The 15,459-nt window shown below is 37.1% G+C and overlaps 1 protein-coding gene across 1 annotated transcript in view; it reads left to right on the top strand.

Annotated features, from left to right (window-relative positions):
- Positions 1–15,459, top strand: part of FSTL5 (follistatin like 5) — a 312,282-nt gene that overhangs the window by 99,034 nt on the left and 197,789 nt on the right. The gene's annotated exons all lie outside the window — the stretch shown is intronic.

Below are 15,459 nucleotides of genomic sequence, written 5' to 3' on the forward strand. Positions count from 1 at the left end.
TTCTGCTCAACAGTACAGCCTGGCTTACTGTTTCAGACACATTGTTACAAGTTTTATTTGTCATTTCTATGCTTTAGACAGAAAGCTTTTAAATCTGTGTACCTACTTCACTTTTTCATGTCCTTTTCAAAAAATCGCTCAGTTTTAGCTGCACCTGTTGGTTGACTTGCAGTGGTGCATGCTCAGTAGAAGTTAAGTTTGGCACAAAATAATCTCCAAAGATTTAATCTTAACTGAATGGACTGAAGTCCAGAGGTGGAAGGCTTGCACAGAGATAAATCTTGTGATTTAAGTTGCTGCTGGAATTTAATTAGTATAGAAAAAAAGGAGGAGGTATCATTGCCACTACTCACAGCAATGTAGAATAGAATTGAATAGATGCCATAAAACTTACAGTGTTTCACAGCATTAATGATGATAATTCTGGCAAATCCACATCCTCAGTGGCAAAATTCTTGTGTAGTTTTTTTGTATGGGTATCATCCTGTGAAAATCTCTGTACATAAAAGTAAGTGTACATAGTATTACTCACTGGAGAGTGATCCAATTGATGTCTCTTTACCAATAGAGGCTATGCAAGATACAGTGTTGGGGTTTTGGTGTTTTTTTTGTTGTTTTTTTTTTTCCTTTTTTTATATTACTGTGCTTGGGAAAACAAGCTTCTAATGACAGCTGCTCTGTATGCAATATGTTACGTATCTGTCCTATGAGAGCAACCATTTAAATTCTGTTAGGAACAACTAGATAAAATGTCAGTCTGGTCTATGTTCTAGATCTAAAGAATTTAATTAATTCATACTTTATTGTAATTGTATTTCAAATATTCTGTGCCTTAAGATTTGAAAGTTGCAGACACATCATAAAAGCTGTGTAGGTTAAGATTACTTGTAGGGAATTAGTTATTGGACTCTTTTTTTTTTTAAATTGTTTTGAGTTTAGAAGTAATAACTGACTATAAGACAAGTTCATGTTCCTTTTATCTGGCAAATATGCACATATTAATTTCAGCAGGATAAACACAGTGCAGCATGTAAAATCCTTATTCAAAGAGCCCTGATTTTTGCAGTTTTAGACAGTAGAGTATAGGTTGGTGTTGTCAGATATGTAAACGTTATTGAGAGATTTTTGGATTCCCTAAAATGTACCTGTATCTCTCCCATAATGGACCTGTCGCTGCAATGGGTTTTAATAGGCTGTTCACTCTGTCTTCTAGTCTGCAGTAGGAGTCACAAAAAGCTAACTCAGCTGAAGTCATTGAGTGTTTCCTCATTGGCTTTGTTATAGCCAGTAAGTTTCACCAGAGAGGGGAGGAAGGACTCATATGGAGGCAAAAGTAATACCATGTATGACATCACTTGTTTCAGTGTTAATTGGCATCACTTTGTAAGAAGTATTTTGTGTATTCTATGTCCTTACCTTACATAGTCAGTTTGTAGGAGTCAAAATTAGCTTCTTATAACTTAAATCTAATCTCCACTGTTAGAAGAAACCTGTTTCAAACAGTTCTCTGGGCAGGGACTGTGGTTTTGGTGGCAAAGGTTTGTGTGAAGCTGTAGAAAAATATTATTTACTAACTTTTTAATTGATACTTGCTTAGAAGCTCTTGAAAGTAAAACGATGCTTTGGTATAATAGCCTTGTAATATGTACATGGAAGTAACCCTCTGATTAACTTGTGTATACTTTTGATTTTTTTTCAGTTCATTTTGTTTAGAATTTTCATCAAAAAACATTAATAGTGGAAACACTGAGTGTATATAATCTTCACTACAAGTTATTTGTTATTTCTAGCAAAATGTAGGTACATGTTGAATGTACTGAAAAGGTAAATTCTTTGGAACAGAGAACTTCTTTAGATCTGGCACAATGGAACCTTGTTTCACTTCTGACTTATGATCATTAAAATGCTAATTGACACTGAATTTAATAGTTAATTTTATTTTAAAAATTGAAACAACAGAAAAACCTCTTAGGAAATATCGAGAATATATTTTGCTAGAAACTGATCTTTTTTTCATTTCATTTCAAGTTAACATGTGGCTGTCCTCTGACTAAAAGATAATGAAAGGTAGAATGTTGTTTTGCTTCAACAGTTTGAAGTTCCAAATCTTAGATAGCTAATAGGTAGCAAATACAGAGATAATCAAGGCTTACTTTGGCTGATACATTTAATATTCTGTCTTGCCTTAACAAAACCATCCTTTGCAACTTCTCAAAGCTGCTGTAAGACCTATGCTTCTGATACTTTCTTAGTACATACTTATGTGTAGCTACCCAGTTATAAAAGGTATTAAGTTACTTATTATAATTTTACGTAGAAACTTAAGAATAGCAACTGCAAACATCAAGGTTTTTTAATCACTTTTTTTTTTCTCTCTCTCAAATGCATTCATAACTACATTTCTTGAAATTGCAAGCAGTCTGCTTGGTTCTTGTGATTTATAGCTCCCCTTCTCTTTTATTTAAGCATTAAATATTAGTAGTGTTTTTCAAATTAAAGCTGTATACCGGGGGAGGGGTGGGGAGGGCAGGACAGAGATTGGTTTTATTCCTCTATTCACTTAGTATCCGTGGCCGTCTTAACTTTTATTTTCCCTTTATTATAATTTCTTCTTCATTTTCTTTGCATATTGCTTTGTCCATTTAGTTTTACATTATTCATCAATGCAAAACATACTTTTTTGGAAACTTTTATTTATATTTAGCTCTTCTTCAGTTAACTTTCATGCCTGGGTAATTTTTTTTTTTTATTTGGCTTATTATCACCTTGAATTTTTTTCTGCAACTGGACATGATATAAAGTAACACTGAATCTTCAGTGTTGATAAACACAAACCTATAGTTGCTGATTCTGGGAAAGCACAGACTTTCAAATATATATATATATTTGGGGTTTTTTTTGTATTATTTCATTTCTTAGCTATTCTAGTCTGTGCTGGCACTATAGTGAGGCATATACCTGACTGTAGAGGATATTGCTACTGCATATAAGTATAGTAAGAGTGATTAAGTCAGATTAAATATCTGCCTAGTTTGATATCTTGTTTTTGATGACAGCCAGTAGTGGATACTTCTGAAAAAAATCCAAGAAATAGAACATGAATATAGTCATTCTCCCTGAGTATGTCTTCTCAGTTTCTGGTAACCAGGGATTTAAGGACTTGGAGCTCAAAATTATGTTTGTGTATAAAGTTTAGTATCCCCACCCCAACCCCCCAACCGGCCTGTTCTGCAGCTAATCCCATTTATACTTTTCTTTTCTAAATCCTTCTGTAAGAAGGCACAATTGAATTGTCCCATATATTAAAAGGTCTTCCTTTTGTGTTTTAAATCTTCTTCTTGGAAAGTTTATTTCCAATTCCATTCTTTGAGTGAGACAGATAATTCATGGCATGGTTATACCCTGCATCAGTATGCAAAAGTATGGGATTTTCAAGCTACTGAAGTACTATTTCTATGGCATATCTTGCCTTAATAAATATTGTAAGATATGCCGGCAATTTTTTCTCTTGGAATGTAGCTTTTTGAAATCTGTTTCACTTGTCTTGCTATTGTTATTCTCCTTTACTATTTTTATTAATAGTACAATATTGTCTAGTAATTAGCTTGAACATATAAAAATGCATAAGACTCAGTGTATTGGGTTTGCGTGGCAAGGTTTTGGTAGCGGGGCGGTGCTACAGGGGTGGCTTCTCTGAGGAGTTGCTAGAAGCTTCCCCTGGGTCCGACAGAGCCAATGCCAGCTGGCTCCAAGTCAGACCTGCTGCTGGCCAAGGCTGAGCCCATCAGCAACGGTGGCAGTGCCTCTGGGAGAACAGATTTAAGAAGGGAAAACCTGCAGTAGTGAGGGGAGTGGAATGTGAGAGAAACCTCTATGCAGACACCCAAGTCAGTGAAGAAGGAGGGGGAGGAGGTGCTCCAGGCGCTGGAGCAGAGATTCCCCTGCAGCCTGTGGGGAAGACCCTGGTTAGGCAGGCTGTCCCCCTGCAGCCCATGGAGGTCCACGGTGGAGCAGATCTCCACCTGCAGCCTGGGGAGGACCCCACAACAGAGCAGGTGGATGCCTGAAGGAGGCTGTGACCCCGTGGGAAGCCCATGCTGGATAGGCTCCTGGCAGGATCTGCGGATCTGTGGAGAGAGGAGCCCACGCTGGAGCAGGTTTTCTGGCAGGACATGTGACCCCATGGGGGACCCACGCTGGAGCAGTCTGTGCCTGAAGGACTGCAGCCCGTGGAAGGGACCCACGTTGGAGAAGTTCATGGAGGACTGTCTCCCATGGGAGGGACCCCACACTGGAGCAGGGGAAGAGTGTGATGAGTCCTGCCCCTGAAGAGGATGAAGTGGCAGAGACAACGTGTGATGAACTGACCTCAACTCCCATTCCCTGTCCCCCTGTGCTGCTGGGTGGGGGTAGGCAGAGAATCCAGGAGTGAAGCTGTGCCCAGGAAAAGAGGGGTTGGGGGAAGGTGTTTTAAGATTTGGGTTTATTTCTCATTACCCTACTCTGATTTGATTGGAAATAAATTAAGTTAATTTTCCCCAAGTCAAGTCTGTTTTGTCTGTGACAGTAATTGGTGAGTGATCTCTCCCTGTCTTTATCTCAACCCATGAGCCTTTCTTTATATTTTCTTTCCCCCATCCATTTGAGGAGGGGAGTGATAGAGCGGCTTTGGCGGGCACCTGGTGTCCAGCCAAGGTCAACCCACCACACTCAGGCACCATATATATGCAATTTTCAAAGTAAATGTCCTAGTTTTCTTTCTAATGGAGAAATGTTGCCTTGTAGCTGTTTGGTTTTTGTTTTTGTTTTGTTTTGTTTTTTTTTATTTAGATAGCTTTCTTTGAGTAATTGTGAAAAATTACATTTGAACAACATTGGGAACTAGTATAAGATGAAACTTTTTGTGGTAGCAGAAGAAACAGGTGTTGGAAACATTCATTTAAACAAATAACAGGAGAGAAAAGGGTGTTGAGAAGGCATGGCACTCAGAAAATAATGCATGCTAAATGACAAAGGTGGTCTAACAAGAAAGACTTCTTTGGGAAGGTAGTGGGAAGGTTCATTGAGACAATTGCATAGTAACTCTCATTGCAAACAAAAATTTCCCCCAATCCCAGCCAACTCCACCCCAATCCCTTGCAGAGTAAGGGCTGGATTAATTCTTTTGTTGTTGTTGTTGTTGTTGTTGTTGTGTTTTACTGTCCTTCTGGCATCATAGTTTAACATTTTAATTGAAAAAATAACTATGTGCGTTTCTTTAGATAAAGACCCAAGAGCTTGTTGCTGCCAAGGTATTTGACTGTCACAGATGTCCTGAATCAGACTGCTTGAAATCTGTCTGGCAGAGATGGAGTCAGAATTTCAGTGGTTTTCTGTGTATTTCACCTGTAGGGACTCATTTTGCTAGGTGTACTCAGAGCTCTGTTGAAGCACTTGTAAAGCTCACTGAAATGGAGGTGTTGGTGTCCCTTTTGCATTTATCAGGCAGTCTCTTGCATTCATCAGGCAGTGTTAGGGGAAACAAGAATCGAATGCCCCTTCTGCTTCATTTGGAGTAGAGACTGTAACTTAAGAATTGCACCTCACAACAACAGTGCTTGTAATTAACCTTTGAGGGTTGGCCTATTCTGGTTGGAAGAATCTTAAAAAGTCATTGTGCCAGCTAATGGGTGGGAAGTATTCTCTAGCTTGTTAGTTGGAGCACTAATGTAGAAGGATCAAGTCCTAGTCCTCACTCGAGTTACTGTTTTAAGCTAATGAAGTTGATCTGAAGAGATTAAAAGGTAGATTTCTTTGTAATACTCTCTAGTCTCATAGCTAAAGAATCTTCCCGGGGATGTGGTATCTGAGAAGGAATAATTTGTCTAAAGAAGGTTTCAGGTTTTTCATTTTGTCCTGTGAATGTCTGAACTGTAAGAAATATTCCCCACTGTTCTAGTCATTAAAGCTGCACTCCATATCTGATTGCTTTGTGAATCCGAAGACTTTAGTAAACAGAATTTAAGTTAATTTAGAATTTAATACTGATTTGAAATGGTGTAACTAAGGGCAAAATTTGATCCCAAATGGTGCTTTGATATGAACGTGGTGGTTATGATAGAATCACTCAAAATTCCTTATCTATGACTGTTAAAGCTAAAAACTTTAGGGATATGGTAAACTGGCTTGCCATAATTAAAGCGATTTCTTATCGTAATCTGAATTTTGTCAGGCATACCTGAAAGCTGAAATTAACCTTTTTAAAATTCCCATCTTTCATGCCTGAGAGGTCTTTGAAGTATATTAGAATGACTTTTTTGCTTATTTTATCCTGCAGTAGAGTTTTTTTTGGGGGGGGAGATGGTTGTGGTTTTTTGGTTGTTTGGTTTAGGGTTTTTTTTCCCATGGCAAGCTCTTGTTTAAGTCAGCTTTCTCTGAAGTTAGTCTTTTGCATCTGTTGTTCATTTGAGTCTGGATGAGCTAACTAGTTTCAGAGTAAAGTAGACTCAGTTTTTAAGAATTTTAGACTTCATTTTTTTATTTGGTTTACCTTGCCTAGTTCAGGTTCTCATTTGCACTTACAATAAATATTTGCTATAACTGATAGCAGGCTTTCTGTTCAGAATAGCCTGCAAATATACATCCAGTATTGAAAAACAGTTTATAGAACTAGGTGCTACAGATGGAAACTACTAATCAGCAGAAGTCCTGAGGTATCAAATGAAGTGCTGAGAAATGTTGATTTTGTTCAGGAGTTTCTGGCATTCATGGGCTCTCTCTGCTTTTGCACTGGTTTCCTTTTCCCAGACATTAAACCTTTGCTGTTTCACGCTATATCCTAATCTTGTCCCTGCCCTGGGTGCCTCTTCTTTGCTTCTCTTAGTCTGTAAATTTCTGGACTATCTTAGTTTTAAATTTGCCAGAGAAGCTTTTCTCAGTGTCGCCAAGAGAAAATTGCACTAAGTATTTTTATTCTAGTCTTACAATATTTTCCCAGATCATTAAATATTTCTTTTTTAAAATTTTAATATCATATTTATGTGTTCTGTGACAATTAAATCCTCTCCAACCATATTATTTGAGCTTATAAATATATTTGAATTGTTTGGTTTTTAGGTCCTTGCCGAGGAGAGCAGTTCATATTTAGTTCACCTAAATCTTGTAACATAAAACTCCCTCAGGCATTTAATTCCTTCACTGTTCTTCAAGTCTGTTCTAATTTGGTAATACTTTTCTGTTCATATGCCCAGAACTGAACACACTGTTCTAGAAGCAGCTGTGGAAGTGCAGTGTACCAAGTACCCAAACACTGTCATATGTAGCTTTGGTATACACAGCCTAATGCTACAAAGGCCTTCTTGCTACCAATTCACACCAATAATATATATTGTTTTCTCTCTTAACTCCCCTGATTTGATGTTGCACTGAAAATATTATCTTTTTATTCAACAACTGTTCCAAATTATTTTTCCCAGTCTAATCCAATTTCATTATTTTCAGATTATGTTTTGAAAATCTTTGTCTCATTGGTATTGCTTTATCTCTGGTGTGATTTGTGTATTCCTTCAGCTTATTAATTATTGAATCTTCTAGGTCATTACTGAAAATGTTGAGTACTAGGCCAAATAAAGATCTATATGTCATCCTAGAAGGGACCTTTCACTGTTCAATACACATCATGTCTTAAAACTCTTTTGAATGTAGATTATTAGCATTTTCTTCCCTTATGAATTCAAATAAGTATGAATTAATTTTGTGAGTGTGTTAAATTGCTCACTAAAATAGGAATAGTTTTCATTCATTAGATGGTTTTGTTTTCCTTTTACCCATGGTCTTCTGAATAACTATGAAATTCAATCAGAAATCGTATGACTAAATTGATTGACTGTTTTCTTCCCTGTAGATTGGCACCCTACCACACACACACATTTTTAAATTAACTTTTTATATTGCTTTCTAACATTAGTTTCTCATATTATTAATGCAGGCTACTAGGCTGTTTTTTGGGGGACAAATGACCCAACATACTTTATAGGCCCAATTCTGTAATGTGAACAAGCATATCCTTATATTAGTTCTAGAAAAAGAAAACATCAAAATTCTCCCTCTCCTTTCTCATAATATGCAGAATATAGTTTTCAGGGCCCAAAGTAGTCCTTTATTCAGGATATTGTTTAATTTCTCATCATTGAAGGTGCATAAGTGAGTAAGACTTTTCAAGATAAGATCTTTAGTTACAGGTAAGTGGGTAATCTAGTGTACAAATTTCTACTTGGACATTTTCGGGCTCCTGCGAGAATAATGAGCTCTCTTCTCTCCCTCCTTGTTCCCTCTCAGTGCTAATTCTTCAGCCTTTCATGAGGATAGGTGGAAAAGCAGGCAATATTAAAGTGAAAAGCCAGCTCAGGAAAGGAACATATCCTATAAGATGCCTTTCAAGTACAATGTTTTGATTTTTATCTGAACATGTAAAACTGTTTAATGTATTATAGCGGGGCAGAGGTGATAAACATTTATTTGAGCCTGAACACTTTTTTCCTGAGCTCTGTCTGTATTGTGGACTTAATGACACAGAGTAGCACTTGTTCTTTTAATACTATATTTGACTGGCTGTGTTCAACCAAGTCAAATTAAGTTTGAACTAAACATTAGCTTACACTTGTCTCAACTTTATGGTATCCATTATAGTTTTTGTACTCCTTTAATATTTTGAACACTTTAATTCTTTCTAATAAATAAACCAGAACAAGTTAATATGTGCTACTGGGTTGCTCCTACCTAGCTGGGCTGGAGTTCTCAGGTGCACAAAGGGCATTTCTGCTGCATGCTCAAACAGAGTGACAGTAACAGTGCAATATACCCCCTGGCAGGCTCTCACTTAGAAGAATGAAGTACATGCTTGTCCATAAGTTTGTTGGTTGTTTCCTGGAATGTCAATGGAAAAAATAGCAACTCAAGGTCTGTGTTTGATTATAGACTCCAATGACTTTTGTACTTTTAGCTCTTTCTGACCCATCCTCTATCATACAATTAGTCCTTTCTCATTTGGTAGCTCCTTCCCCACCTTACCTGGGTGCAACTATTCCAGTCTATTCCTCTTTTAAATCCTCTGCTGATCAAAGCTGTCACTGTCCACTTATTTCCATTATAGTTCCTTACCCTTTTCTCTGCCCAGTAGGATGCTTTCTCCTTTCTTATGCCTGGATAAGAAAAGCACTGAGATGACAGCTGCAATAGAATTGCAACTTGTTTTCAGTCTTTAGGTCTCTTCCTGTAATGTCCTTCAGCTTTTAGCAAAAGCAGTTGGGGGTGTGGGGGAGTAATCCCTTTGTGGTCTACAGTCTCCCTGGATGTGATGTATGCTTGTTGAAGTGGGAATCTTCTTGTTATTTAGCCACCAGAGTCAATAAAAACTTATGTTGAATATATTAATTTTTCTGGATTTAAATATCATGTGATGCTGGAGGAATTATTGAAAGGAACATTTATCTTTATAGTTGCCGAAGAAATACTCCATTCCCAGTCAGGTTTTAAGTGAGTGTGCTGGAGACATTCTTTGTATTTGTGGGAAATAAACGCTCCAGAAATTATAGGAAAGCTGTAACCTTTAAATACAGTGGATTTTGCATATATTATTATATGAGACATCTAGTTGTCATTGTTCAGTTTTTAAAAGGAGAAAAATGACAAACAATATTGCAGTCCAAATGGTTAAATTTTGGCATGGTTAGAATAGTATAAAGCAGGGCATGTAATGGAAAATGCTAAATTAATAATTGTACAGAGAAAGATCTTAATAGCACCTGTCCTTTGGCAATGAAGTAATGGCAATAGTATTTAGCTCTTATATAGCAATTTCCATTTTCAAAGTACTGCACTTATTTAATAGAATTAGTAGAAGGGGAAACGACTCTCGTCTAAAGCTCTCCCATTACTTTACAATGTCTCTTAGGACTGAGTGAGAAGCCCTTCACAAAGGAGAAGAGCTTAGAGCCATAAAGAATTGCTTCAGTCCTGTAGAAGGAGCTGGCTGATCTCCTTGTGTGTATTCTAAAAACAAAAAGGACATGACCAAAACTAGAAACATTTGCAGAAGGGTGGAAACTGAAGAATACCAAATGTTTTTACCGTTGGCTCCTTCTAACCAACAAGGCAGATATTTCATAGTATAGTTTTTATAGATTAAAACTATAACCCAGGGTTCTAGAAACTAAAGGTAATTTTAATTTGCATCTCCTCTTACAGTGGAATATGTCTGACAGATTTTTTAGGTTTTCTGACCACTCAAAGTTATGACACTCTCAAAGATCTTTTAAAAATAAACCTATTTATATAACTGAGAAAAAAAAAAAAAAAAAAGGAGAGATACCCTCATGAGATCAGCATTGACCTTTAGAGAGTGAGTCCCTACAGAAGAACTAGACTTTTTGCCATGTTTTGTAATTCTTCCAGAAGCTTTCTTCATTGCTACTCAAGAATATCTGTAATTAAGTAAAAATGAGGTGGAATGAACGTGCAGCAAAGGACTGTAAACATGTTTACACATTTTGATAAACATTCCTGCATTTTTTATCTCTTGTAGCATTGATTCATCTGCATCATATACTACATGGAAATGAGCAAGATGTAAAATTAATCCACCCTTGTAACTATCTGAAGAGAGTAATTATCTGATGCTTGCAAGCTGTTTCTAGAATAGATCCTCCCAAGCTACATTAAATTTTATTGTATCTGTGTTTGAGTCTCAAATTACAGTAGATCACATCCCTTAACAATATAAACAATGTAGCTTCACTAAAGTCAGTGGACCTGCACAGATTTTCTCTTATGGGAGCAGTACCCCAAAGTATATAAGTCCCCATTGCAAATTTGACATTACAATAAATGATAGCAATTTATGTGTGCTTACTCTGAGAAATCAGTTTATGAATAACTTACGATGCCTGGTTAATTGCGTTCAGCTCCCATATCAGAAGTGCTCAAACTGTGGAGCCATGGAACAAAGCCCTTAACAAGCATCACTCTGTTTGCATACCAGAAGCTCAAGTACAAGAAGAAGAAAACATTCAGATTTGACAGCTAACTCTATGATAACTATGCATAAAGGAAAATATTCTCTCCTGGAATACCAGTTTAAGACTTTTGGGGAATAGAGAAAGGAAAATTGGCAAATGAAAGGATAAACAGCTGAAAAAGGCAAAGGAGATAATTTGCTGCTTTTCTATTCCTTCTCTTTGTTGGTTGTTGGGTTTTTCTTATGTGGTGGGTTTTGGTTTGGGTTTGGGTTTGGGTTTTTTTTGATTGGTTGATTTTGGTTTTGGAGCAACTGAAATGGCTAAGGCCAGTGCCTCACCTGAGCACTGAGTCTCACCAGTGAACCTCTCAATCTTTGTAAACTCTGGGGTTTACAGACCCTGACCAAGAAAAGCTAAAGACATCTGGATCTAGTCCCAAGGAGCTGTTGTCCTGGTATTAATGCCCTGCAAACTGGGAACCTTATCAAACCTAGAAAGATCTCTTATGCAAATTTCTGAGCTAGATAAGAGATTGTTTTTATAATAAATGCTTACATGCTCATCAGCAGTAATCAAGTATAGGTTGCAGGAACCTGTGGGAAATTCTAGCCAAGACAGGCCAACAGTGATGGACACTTTATAAACTAAAATAAAATTTAATTCAAGACTGAACAGTTCAAATATTTAAATATAGATTGGTTTTCTAATTTGTCTGCAGGGCATTAGAAATCTAGGGCTGACAAGTGAGGAGGAGGAGGAGGAAACACATTGACTGAGGTGGGAAGAACAGGGGGATTATCACTTTTTTTTTTTTTTCCCCAGCAGTTTGGATTTAGGTTGACATAAGTAGCTCATGAAACTGCATCCTTACCCCTTTCTAGCTCTTTGTTGTACCTCTTTGTGCCATAGTTACTTTGAAATATTACTTTAAAAAACCCAAACACACACAACTTTAAGAAGATGATGCAAAGTGCTTCTGTACAGGGTGCTGGAAAATTGGTAGGGGACAATCAATAGCATAGCTATGTAAAACTGGATATGAGAGACACTACTCAATTTCTGAACAGTGGAGGAACTGGAGAGAATGTAAGGATCTAATATGCTCAGAAATGTCTTCCTGAAAATTCATAAAGCTTTCTCTAAGTGATTTTTCTGAAACCTGGTGGAGAGAATTGACATAATAAGCCAATATTAAGCCAGGAGTTCGAAAACTTTCTAAAAGATCTTGACCTTCTGTGAGTTACTCTCTCTTTGTTAAACTTGTAGCACATTTCAAACCTGTTTTTTCAGTAGTGCAATAATCATTTCCAGACCTTGTAAAAGCGTGAGTGATGCGAGTACATTATCCATCTCTAAGCATAATTACTAATTACATTGTATTTCAGAAATGAAATGTGACTATTAATACTCTGTAAATCAAATAGGATACTTTCAGTGAAAATGGAGTCCATTTGGTTACAGAAATGAGGCATAAAAAAAAGGTCTATGGAAATAAGCTCTTCTCTTTTACTTTTCCCCCCATAGTAATGCATTCATATTTTTGGTATTTGACTTTAGAAATTATTAAAAAATAGGTACGTTAGCAACATAAAAGCTCAACTTTCAGTAAATACTTCTGATTAGATTTAAGTGCCATTGGAGTATCAAATGGAAAGATAAGTCCTCAGCCAAGATTCTACTAGATTTTACCTTGATGTGTTGCATTGCTCGTGGTGTGATTTTGATCTCAGTGATCTGCTCTTCAAGATTTTTGCTTGAAAATTTTTGTCTTAAAAAAGTGCTGGGAACTCTGGTTTGAGATTACAAAATGGAAACACCAAAAAGTCTCATTTGTTTTGTCAGAGATGGTGCTGGCTAAATCAGTGTCTGGAAATCAATGCATTCTGTCTTATAGGGCTTGCTAGTGGGTAGATCATCATTCTTACTCTTCTGAGACCTGGCCTTTATTTCTGCCTTTGTTACCATGTTTCTAGATAGAGCTGGGGTAAAACTGGAAATTAATAGTTTCTGGAAAGCCATAGTCCCAGAAGCTCCTGAGAAAGGTAGGGACTCTTCCACTGGTCTCCATGGAAGTTTAAACAAAGCAAGTTGAGATTTTGCAAGCCTTTAGGGTTATGGGAGTTAGTCGTCAGCATCGGAACCTTGTTTGAAAATTCTTAGGTGGTTCCAGCCTTGAGAATCTCCCTTGATATCTGTATTGGGGTTTATGTATGGTTTTCCTCACTGTAAATTGAGGGAAAATGATACCTTGTTTCCTCTGTGAAGTTCATACAATCTACTAATGAAGGGTGATGTATAAAGATTTTTTCAGGAGGCTGGGGCTGTGGAAAAACGTGTCCTCAGTGAGGAAGAGCATTACAGTTAGTAGTATTCATTTACCCTGCCTAAATGTGTTTTCTAAAAAGAAATCAAAAGAAACTTGCATTGAATTTGAGCTTTTCTTAGCCAGTGAAACATTCGGGGGGGGGGGTGGGGTTGGGGGGAGAGGACAGAATAAAATCTGTTCTTTCATCTCTTAGGGACTATAACACTGTAGGCAGAGGCTTAGTACATTGCTTTCTTTAATTCTTCTATTATTGTGAATTATCTTCTGCTGACAGCTTATAACCTATTTTTACAATAAAAATCACTCTTGATCATTCTTTTGCTGCATCAAACTGAAGCTCAAAGCATTATTCCTAGATATTGTCTTCTAAGAGTGGAGGGTTCCTTTTAAAAAATACTTTCAGTTATTGCTTTATTATTTGATATTACAATAACTCGCATCATGTAACTTTTATTTTTCCCATTTTGAAAGGACCAATAGCAGCTACTTTAGAAAAAGTGCAAGAATAAAAATGTGCAAAAAAATTTTAGAATCCTAAGTTGTTTATAAAATCATAAGCTTTGATTGTGGTTTTATCACAAATACAAGTTTGTGACTACGTCAGATTTCCTTTCTTTGTCTAGTTTCAAAGCTGGTATTTTTCATTATCATTTAAGTACTCGTGCCTTTGTGGGAAATAGGTCACTATTGAAAAATTTTCTATTTTTCTTGTGAATGGGGTCATATAGGTCATCATCCTCTTCACCTCATTCTATGTATGCTTTACCCATGCTATTACCCACTCTTATAGCCTTTACTTCACTATTGAGGCCAGTTCTTAAAATATGTGATAAAGAACCTTCCTTTCTTGAATTAACATTTAAAAAAAAACCAACCCTCTGCTATATGTTATGATAACTGCCTGCTTCTTGTGTTTTATAACAGACATAGGAGAATAATTTTCAGTGGAAAATGGTATGTTCCCTAGATATGTATATAACTCTGCCTCAATGCCACGTATTGCCATAGCCAGATGAGGAGGTCACAAAGCCTCATAATTTATTTTCCTGGTTTTAATGCATGGCTTTGGTAAACTCTGGAAGAAAGCTTGCTTAAAGAATACACTGAACCAGAAGAAATGCTGTTAAATTAGATTTATGTAGTTTACTTTGCTAGGAAATGCTGTGCAAAGTAAATCCTAAGCACATGTTTTTAATACTGCATGAAGGCTTCTCCTGAAGATCCTATAGTTTCTGTTGCTAAAATAAAACAGTGAAATGTCACAAAAATATGTAAAACTGTACCAAAAGCTTTTCTTGCAGTGCTAGCTGAATCAAACTGGCCTTTTAGACTTGAGGAGTACCTTGTCTCCCGTTGTGAGATGCCATGCCTGACCTTATGGGAGTAAGAAGGAACTGTGGCATTAAGCTGATGTTGGGAGTGAGCCTATTATCAAGGCTGCTTTGAATACAGGGCACCGCTAAGCAGTAAGCATGCAGCTGCTGCACATGACGGTGGCCTTTTTGCCGCTCCATGGCACTGTGCACTGCAGCTGATGAGCAGATTGTGTATGAGGGTTGTCACTGGTGGTGTCAAAATGGGGTGATGAGTGCGAGAGAGATGACACTGCAGTACGGCACTGCAGCATCTCCAGCACTCTTTGACCCAGCGGGCCCTTTTTTATACATCCCAGCACTGCGAATGGGCGAGATTACAGGCTTAGCAGAATGAGTCTGTATGGACGAGGAGCATAACCACAGGCCACATGAGTAGCCATCAAATATGATTTGCAGTCCAGTACTTGTGAGATCTGATTATTTGTTGAGTAACTGAAAACATCTCTATCAAGGCTCTGTGATGAATCTGTGAACTTTCTCCCTTCGTTTCCACTGAAGCTAACCCAGTATCTGAGTTCATTGCCTATTCAAGACAAATTGCTTGATCTGTTTTAAAAGATATATAAACCATGTCAGAACTTAGCCATAACAGTTGTTAGTATTATTAACCTAATCCAAAAAGACTGTGCGTCTTTGTCCATCTGAATCCACAAAAGCCATCCATTTTAAATCGCTTCCACAACCTATTGCTCATCCAAATGTTTAAAATTCATTGCTCAATGCAAACAGTGTGTTATAAGACAAATTTAGTCCAAGATTTGTA

Source organism: Buteo buteo, chromosome 1 (assembly GCF_964188355.1).
Source record: "Buteo buteo chromosome 1, bButBut1.hap1.1, whole genome shotgun sequence".
Classification (NCBI taxonomy): Eukaryota; Metazoa; Chordata; class Aves; order Accipitriformes; family Accipitridae; genus Buteo; species Buteo buteo.